This window comes from Pinus tabuliformis, chromosome 1_1 (assembly GCF_031772625.1).
Source record: "Pinus tabuliformis cultivar Carrire ecotype Pingquan chromosome 1_1, CPIR1, whole genome shotgun sequence".
Classification (NCBI taxonomy): Eukaryota; Viridiplantae; Streptophyta; class Pinopsida; order Pinales; family Pinaceae; genus Pinus; species Pinus tabuliformis.
In genome coordinates, this window is record NC_142297.1 from 172,274,241 (window position 1) to 172,283,666 (window position 9,426).

Consider the following 9,426-nt stretch of genomic DNA (forward strand, 5'->3'; position numbering starts at 1 on the left):
ACAAAGATCGCTTATACCTCTGTAAGAATTCCCAACTCAAACAAAATATTCTTCTGGAATTTCACACCTCTCCCTTAGGAGGGCACTCAGGATTTTTAAAAACTTACCATATGGTTAAGAAGGAATTTTTTTGGGATGGCCTTAAATCTGATATTCAAAAGTTTGTGGCGGAATGTTTGGTTTTCCAACAAAATAAAGTTGAGACAATTAAGACCCTGGGTCTATTACAACTTTTATCCATTCCAAGTCAACGTTGGGAGGAGCTTTCAATGGATTTTATCACAGGTTTACCCAAGTCTGAAGGAAAGAGTGTCATCATGGTGGTAGTTGATAGACTTACCAAGTATGCACACTTTTATGCATTATCTCATCCATTTAAATCCAGTACATTTGCTACTACATTTATGGAAATAATTCAAAGGCTACATGGAAACCCAAATATTATTATAAGCGACAAAGATCCCATTTTCACTGGAAAATTTTGGACCAAATTATTTTCTTGTCTGGGTACTCAATTAGCTCATAGATCATCTTATCATCCTCAAAATGAAGGGAAAATTGAGATAGTGAAAAAATGTTTGGACGATATCTTCATTACTTTGTATCTGATAAAGAGACACAATGGGTCAAGTGGTTACCTCTGGCTGAATTGTGGTATAACACTTCCTTCCATACTACAGCAAAAATGACCCCATTTATGGCACCTTATGGATATCATCCACCGTCCATCAGATCATCTTTAAGAGAAATTTCTAAGGTTCAAACAATGGAAGATCACATCGAGCATCAACAACAAGTTCTCCAACTCTTAAAGGATAACCTCACTTTGGCGCAGAATAGAATGAAACAATAAGCATATCAACATTGCAGCGAAAGAAGTTTTGATGTAGGCGACTCAGTATTTTTACAGCTACAACCATATAAACAAATGTCCCTCAAGCAAGCTAAGAAGGATGATAAATTATCACCAAAGTATTATGGTCCTTACAAGGTGTCGCAAAAGATTGGTACTATGGCATACAAATTGGAGCTTCCTGCATCTTCCCGAGTGCACCGAGTTTTCCATGTTTCATACTTAAAGAAGGTTATAGGTGTCAAGCTCCTAGTTCAAATAATATTGCCCGAACTTGACGAGGAAGGAAAAATCATATTGGAAACAGAAGAGTCACAGAAATAAGAACTCGACAACTACAAAATTGATCAATTTCAGAGTATCTCATCAAGTGGAAGAACTTACCCACTGAAGATTCCACATGGGAGGATGAGAATTTTATACAGAAGCATCCAGAACTACTCAAGCATTGAGGACAACACTTTTTTGAAGGAGAGGGGCATGTTAGGTCCCTATAATACTAGTGTATTCCCCCATTATTATTGTCATTGTAGCCCCTTATTGTTATTGTTATGCCCCTATTGTCCCCATATTGTTATTATTGTGCCCCATAGAAGCCCACTATTGTTATTGTTGTGCCTTTACATTATTATTGTTATGTCGGCTCTGATTATATTATGACCCCTTAAACTCCTATATATAGAAAGGAGGTTTTGTCATTTGTATCATCCAAGAATTGTTCATTTGTGTAATGTAAAGGAGGTTGCCCCCTCGAAGAGGCTAATTTTGAAGTCGTTGATCTATCTCTTATTCTATTTTGTGAGTTGGTTGCATAACACTTACTATGTGATGATTTGAATGATTTCATAAGACTATGGCAGCTGAGGTAAATCTTAATTGTTGCGGCTGTTGTGGTTGCATCAATTCATCTTGACAAAGTCCATTGAAATGAAACTACCTATATGGTTTCCAATTTTTTGAAACTATTATTAAAAATAAAGCCTAAATTTACATATATTTAACTCGGAGTTGTTCTCTTTAAATTGTAGAAAATTATAATGATAATACTAGAGATTGCAAAAAAAAAAATTGTAAGCACTAGAGATTGCAATTGTAATAACATTAAAAAAAAATGTTTTAAAAAAAGATTTTTGTTGAAAAAAAAAGGAAAGCATTAACCGAAAGAAACAAATAATTTAATTAATCTTACTTTATAGAAAAGACATATATTAATAAAACTCTATAAACATAAGGGAACTACCATGAAGAAAAAACATATTATAACTCCCAAAAACTATTACAATATTAATCAATATTTCCTAAAATAATCAAAACAACACCATCATCCATCCTAATAAAAAGGGTAAAAAAACAAAACAAGAAATAAAAGGAAAAAACACCTCCTTAGCTAAAATTATAACTATTTACAAAATCATTTACACCATGTTAAATATTAAGGTATACATATCTGTAAATATCTATACAGATAATGTGTCCATTCTATCTCCTTTTTTTCATATATCACTATAACTGTATGGAAGAAGTGAGTTAATTTATAAAGCTGGAAATATCTTACCGAAAGAACTAAAGATTTAGACGGTGTCATTATCCATCAAAAGGCGAGAAAAGATAAATGAAAAGCATACTGACATCTCGTGAATTTTCTGTGATCCATTTATGTCATCATAAATATGGAGAAAGAACCTTTAGAAAATAAATTAATGTATATAATATGTGATATATATTATATTTAAAGAAATTGAAGAATGCCGCCTTAATATTTTTTAATAATCTAATTAAGAGGTGAGGTAGTGTCTTATATTTGATGATATATTTTTATTTAGTATATTTTAAAAATGAGAACAAATATTCTATTTTATAAATTATTTTTGAGGTGGTCATATTTTAGTGGAGGGAAAGTTACTCCCTTATTTAGTTAATTAATAAGTATTTAAAATAATATAATTATATATTATTATTAAATATTTTTTTAAATAATATAATTATATATTTTTTAATATTTATTTTTTTTAATAAAGGTAAAGGTTTTTCATGAATGCATTAGTAAATATTAATTTTTTTTTGTAAAGAAAAGGTTACTTTTTTATATAACATAATAAAATATTTGGTTAGCTCAGTTGGTCAAAATCAGTGCTTCGCCATCGGGAGGTCACAGGGTCCAATCTCCTCGAAGCCCTTGGGGTCAGGCCTTGCTAGTGGGCAGCGGGGCTAGATTCCCTTCGGGGTTGATCAGCCCAGATTTTTCCGTGGACGTAGCGCCACCCATTGACCAGGGTATCCGTGAACCACAACCTAAAAAAGAAAAAACATAATAAAATATTTTTCCAAGTGTGTAATTTTTATAAGAGTAATATGATACTAGTTTAAATTTATCTTAATTTCAAGGTTATTAAATCGGGAGGGATCAAATGTTTCGAGGTGCAAACATTATCTCAAATTTTACATTCAAAAAAGAAGTTTGCACTTTAAGAGACTCGATTCCTCTTACTGTTTGATAGATCCAAAATTAAGATAGATCTAAGTTTTATATATATATATATATATATATATATATATATATATATATACACACACACACACACTTCTTGTCACAAAAACCATTTTATTTCAGCAATCATTCATGGCTCAAAGGAAAAGTCTTCATCGCTTTAGATAGGCTATATTACATAAGAATATCATTGGCAAAGGCATGGGTTGTAAAAATGTGGAGCCCAAAAACTGCAAAAGTAAATTGACTTTATGATTTTACCTTAACTACCATAACGATATTTATATGCATTAGTTTGCTATAATTTTTTAATTATTAAATTTTTTATTTTATTTTATTAATTTGATTTTTATTTTTATGTAATTTGATTGGCTCAAAATGTTTACTTAATATTACAACATCTCTTCCATAGTGGGCTAGGTAGGGCCTCTTGGCACAAGCATTAAAGTATATTTACTTGGAGATTTAACTTACTTGTTTTGCACATATTGATTGATGTTCCTCATCATTAAATGTATTTGTTAATTAGCTGGATCTGAGATACTTAGTCCAACTAAAATAGTTCCTAGATTAGTGTTTGGTTGAGGGATTTTCTCAACTAAGTGACTGTGTGATTAAGATAAAATTTCTATCTTCATCCAATGATTGATGTATTTATATGTGGTATTAATATATTGTAAAGGGTAGTTTCGGTGTGCAATCTATTTTTTAAATTAGTATCAAAGCTTGTATGGGTCTGGGCCTTGACCCCTTTCGAGCCTAGGGAAATGGAGAGTAGTATACATTTTCTGTGTGTCTATTTTGTGTTATGTATGTCCATATTCTTAATGAGCAACCAAGGAGAAGAGAATGTGAGAGTTAGATTAGTGATGTAGATTAAATTAGCATATATGTGAAAAAAAATTGTGTGAACTGTGGATGTTATAGATTTGAGGCTTCTGCGATTTGTATTTTGTGTGGTATCTTACGGAGTCATCGCGTTCATGTTTTTTGTAATCGTCGTTTTGAACAAACCTCTGTGGTTCATCATCAAGATGAGTGAATAAGTCAGAGAATAATAGGGTAATAAATGGAGGAGAGGGTTGGGATGGGAATGAATGGAGCCGACAGGTTTGATAATGATGTGAAATAGATTTAGTTTTATTTATTAATTTTATTAATGATTATTAAATTTTTGACAATTTTATTTTTAGTTTATTGATTAAATGATTAACATTAAATGTTATGACCTAATATTATTAATGATTATCAACTAACTAATTGTTTTCTGCATAATTAATTAGTTTTTGTTAATTACAATAATTTAATGACTAATTTTTAGTATTGACAATAATGTTTAAATGTTGCATGATTAAAAATATTAAATAATAATTAAAACTTAATATTTAATAATGATTATGAGCTAACTTAATCATATATGCATTACTAATTGAATTTTTATTATTTTCAAACCATGATTGAAATAATACATAATAATTAGAACTTAATGTTATAATGATAATGAACTATCTTAATATAATATTTTCAAGTTTATGGAAATATATACTTTACCTAATTATTAATTATTAAGATATTTTGTTAGTGATGTTACTAAGTCTTGATGCTTATAGACTATTATTATGTCTTTATTAATTAATAATTAATAAGATATTTTGTAAGTGGTGTTCCTAAGTCTTTATGCTTATAGAGTATTATTATATCTTTATTAATTACTAGTTATTATTTATTGATTTATAAAGTTTTTTAGTTTTTAAAGTATACTTGATTGGGATTAATATAACTAGGGTTTAATTAAAATTAAAATAAGTTTAAAGATTGAAATAGTAAATTAATGCATACTTGATAACTTCTCTCAAGGACAAGTTATCCAATAATCAAGTTAATCAACGTTGAAGTTCGAGGAGGTTGTGAAGTTGTTTCGATTTAGCTTAAAGAAGAAAGCCAACTTCAAGGTGAAGTTGTATAGGTCAAAACCAAATGGTGACCCCTAGGAATTGTCATTGAAATCAAGGCCATATGTTGAGGACGTAGCAATAGTGTGTTGACAAACGCACCCACATGAAGAAAGATCCCATGACTCTCTGTAGTTTTAGAAGATTGAGGTTGTAATGCTAAATCATTTGCAAGATGGCAGGGGCTATCGCTATCACTCCTTAAGTGTATTTCTAACAATGCAAATAGATGAGCATTTGCTGAATTGAAATCCTTGGGTACATTCATTAGAATCAAAAATCACCATTTATTGTTGCGGTTTGGGTGAGGAGGAGCCAATTTCTTCATGTGTAGCTGTTGTGTGACTGAGTTGTGATGTTTTTGAGGGCTAGGAAGGCAATGTGACTGCGAGAAGGAATTTTGCCTATCTTGTAGGAGCAACGAAGGAAAGGTGGGCATGAGAACATATTCGATCAAGCTTTGTGTCTCTTCAAGCTTCGATTCGATATGGGCATGAGAACATATCATGCAAGCTTCGATTTAATGCAAGCTTTGCGTCTATTCAAACTCTGAGTTCATATTCTCTCTATTCATAAGAATAATGTTGAAAATGCAACAAGATGATGGATCTTAGTGGAAAGGAGTCGCCTTCACTAAGTGAGCCCGCAGGCTATTTTTGGCGCAAAGTCTATTTTTAGACATATGGATCATGGTCTATGAGTTGCGGGATGTTGTTTATGGATGATTGGTCATGTTGGGAAAAATAGGTGCACTTCTATTTTTGGTTCACAGCGGAGTGATCAGAGTCTATTTTTAGACTGCCAGGCTAAAAATAGAAACAGTCAAATATTATTAGCCCTTAGTAATATTTGGACTCTAAACATTATCTTGTTCTCTTGGAGCACTTCAGTTCGAGCTACGGATGTGGCACATGCAGCTGACAAAAGGAATCACGTGGTTTCTTATGTGTTAGTTGAGCTATTGCATGGAGGACTTCAGTTAGAACTCATGCATGTGAGTTCTGTGGAGTTGCTGGAGTTGTGTTCAGTTTGACTTAGTTGAACTAGTTGTATTCAGTCTAACTAAAGAATACACTAGTGATGAGTTGTGTGAATTAAATATTAATTAATTCACTAATTATTAACTCATAAAGAAACTAAAGAATACATCAGTTAACTCAGTGCATGGACAGTTCAACAGAGATAGGTGTTAGAGGTAAGTGAAAGAGTGAGTTGTGACTATCAGTTGTGCATGAGATTTGCACATGCAGGGATTGAGTAATGCCAATGAGGACTGCGCAGTGTGGGAAAATATCAAGGCAATTGTAGCTTGTGCTCACGTGATTCTCTTGCAGGATTGTGCAGTGGAGGCAGGCAAAGCAGCTGAGGAGATTTGAATCTGTGACTTGTTCGGATCTGAGCTAGTTTTGTGTGTAACAGGTGGAGATAGTACTGAGTACTTGTGAGGAGTATTGTACTATGTATTGTTACATGTTCTCAATCATTATAATATACAGATAGTGTGGGGTTTTCAGTTGTATGCTTTCCTCGGGTTACATACTGTGTTAATGTGTGCATGTGATTGATGTTTCATTGTTTTTAATGCTGCTAAATTGATGATCAACGTAGAGGAGGTTATGTATTATGCATGTATTCCGCAATAGTGTATAATCGGGATAATCTATGTGAATAAGTGTCATATTATTCAAAATTTCTACATGGTATCAGAGCAGAATTGATCATCATATCTATTATTCAGAAAGTGATTACATTTTATTTCTTCAAGCAGAGTCTGTAATCAGGCCAGTTAGCCTTTGGATTCATCCTTCTTTTGGAAGGTGAGATATCCGGTGAATGCCCATACAGTCAATCTCTGTACGAGAAATACTTTGTTCTCACGTATTTTAGATCAAAAGCGGTTGAGTTTTGAGCTGGTGGAATGGCGCTCAAGGATAAACTCAGAAACATCAAAGCTGAGAATGGAGATGCCACAGATTGTTCGCAGAAGAAGAAAAATAAGCAAGCTATTGGATCTGCAACGGGAGAGGCTTTAGCCTCGCATTTTGAGCTGGATTTTTCGCTGATCGCATACTTGGTATCAAGTGTGATGGGATCGGTATGGTTCTTGGACAGTGGTGCATCTTCTCACATGACAGGAGATCGAGATTTGTTTTCTGATCTGGATGAGAAAGATCTTGGAGTGCACATCGAGATGAGCGATGATGGTAGATACAGTGCGACCAGTATCGGTACCATTTCCTTTGAGAGGGAGTCTAGTAAACCCTTCAGATTGAAGGAAGTGATGCATGTTCCAGGATTGAAGAAGAATCTTATCTCTGTGGCGATGTTAGAAGACAAGGGATATGATGTTGTCTTCAGCGAGGGAAAGGCTTTCCTGCGCAGCAAGACAACTGGAGAAACCCGGAAGATAGGGGTTCGAGTCAGGAACCTTTATCAGTTGCATGTAAATGCATGCAAAGCCTTGAACAGCGAGGAAACTAATGCAGACTTGGTGGTTGAGAGGGAGCGTATATTACCTCTCAACATGCAGAGCCAGAAGAAGTCTCAGACGATTGTGGAGGAGCCACGATTGGTGCAGCAGCTTCAGGAGGTTGTGGAGCAGCCACAACAAGGGAAGCTGAGAGGAGATCGAGTAGAAACATCTACTCATGCAGAGACCTCCAATAGGGGGAAACTTCGAGCCAGGTGGGCAGAGGGATCGCATGCAGCCATACCTCTAGGTAGGAGGTGGGGTGATGTGGATTGATTGTCCCAAGGAGGAGGGGCAGGATCCTTGAGTTACCCAACCTCTTGGATGAGACCTTGCTACGGGAGCCCCGATGTGGAGTAACAAGAACTGACTGATTGGGTAGAGACAGATGCGGATGGAGCGGCAGAGAGAGCGACAATGTAGGGAATCCCAGGACAGCGCATAGCTAGGAAGCTGCAACAATGCGAGAGGCACAAGTGTTTTGCACAGTGCTAGGTGGCACAGAGAGGTGTGCAATGGTGCGAGATGCATGGAGATGTTGCAGTAGCGCAGATGTCAGAGAGGGAGCACTTGTTAGTAGCAGGTAGAGCTTCAACATCAGAGTATGTTCCTAGCCCAACAGAGTGGTCAGTTGGGAGTGTTTTTGTTCCAAGTGTTGTTGGAGCAAGTGGACCGGGCAAATGTGTTGCATGCAGAACATTACAGAGGCAGGATAGGGGTTGCAGATAATCCATATCTTGTTGAGAGGGAGCGTTGAAAATGCAACAAGATGATGGATCTTAGTGGAAAGGAGTCGCCTCACTAAGTGAGCCCGCAGGCTATTTTTGGCGCAAAGTCTATTTTTAGACTATGTCTATTTTTAGACATATGGATCATGGTCTATGAGTTGCAGGACGTTGTTTATGGATGATTGGTCATGTTGGGAAAAATAGATGGACTTCTATTTTTGGATCACAGCGGAGTGATCAGAGTCTATTTTTAGACTGCCAGGCTAAAAATAGAAACAGTCAAATATTATTAGCCCTTAGTAATATTTGGACTCTAAACATTATCTTATTCTCTTGGAGCACTTCAGTTCGAGCTACGGATGTGGCACATGCAGCTGACAAAAGGAATCACATGGTTTCTTATGTGTTAGTTGAGCTATTGCATGGAGGACTTCAGTTAGAACTCATGCATGTGAGTTTTGTGGAGTTGGATTGTGGAGTTGATGGAGTTGTGTTCAGTTTGACTTAGTTGAACTAGTTGTATTCAGTCTAACTAAAGAATACACTAGTGATGAGTTGTGTGAATTAAATATTAATTAATTCACTAATTATTAACTCATAAAGAAACTAAAGAATACATCAGTTAACTCAGTGCATGGACAGTTCAACAGAGACAGGTGTTAGAGGTAAGTGAAAGGGTGAGTTGTGACTATCAGTTGTGCATGAGATTTGCACATGCAAGGATTGAGTAATGCCAATGAGGACTGCGCAGTGTGGGCCAATATCAAGGCAATTGTATCTTGTGCTCACGTGATTCTCTTGCAGGATTGTGCAGTGGAGGCAGGCAAAGCAGCTGAGGAGATTTGAACCTGTGACTTGTTCGGATCTGAGCTAGTTTTGTGTGTAACAGGTGGAGATAGTACTGAGTACTTGTGAGGAGTATTGTACTATGTATT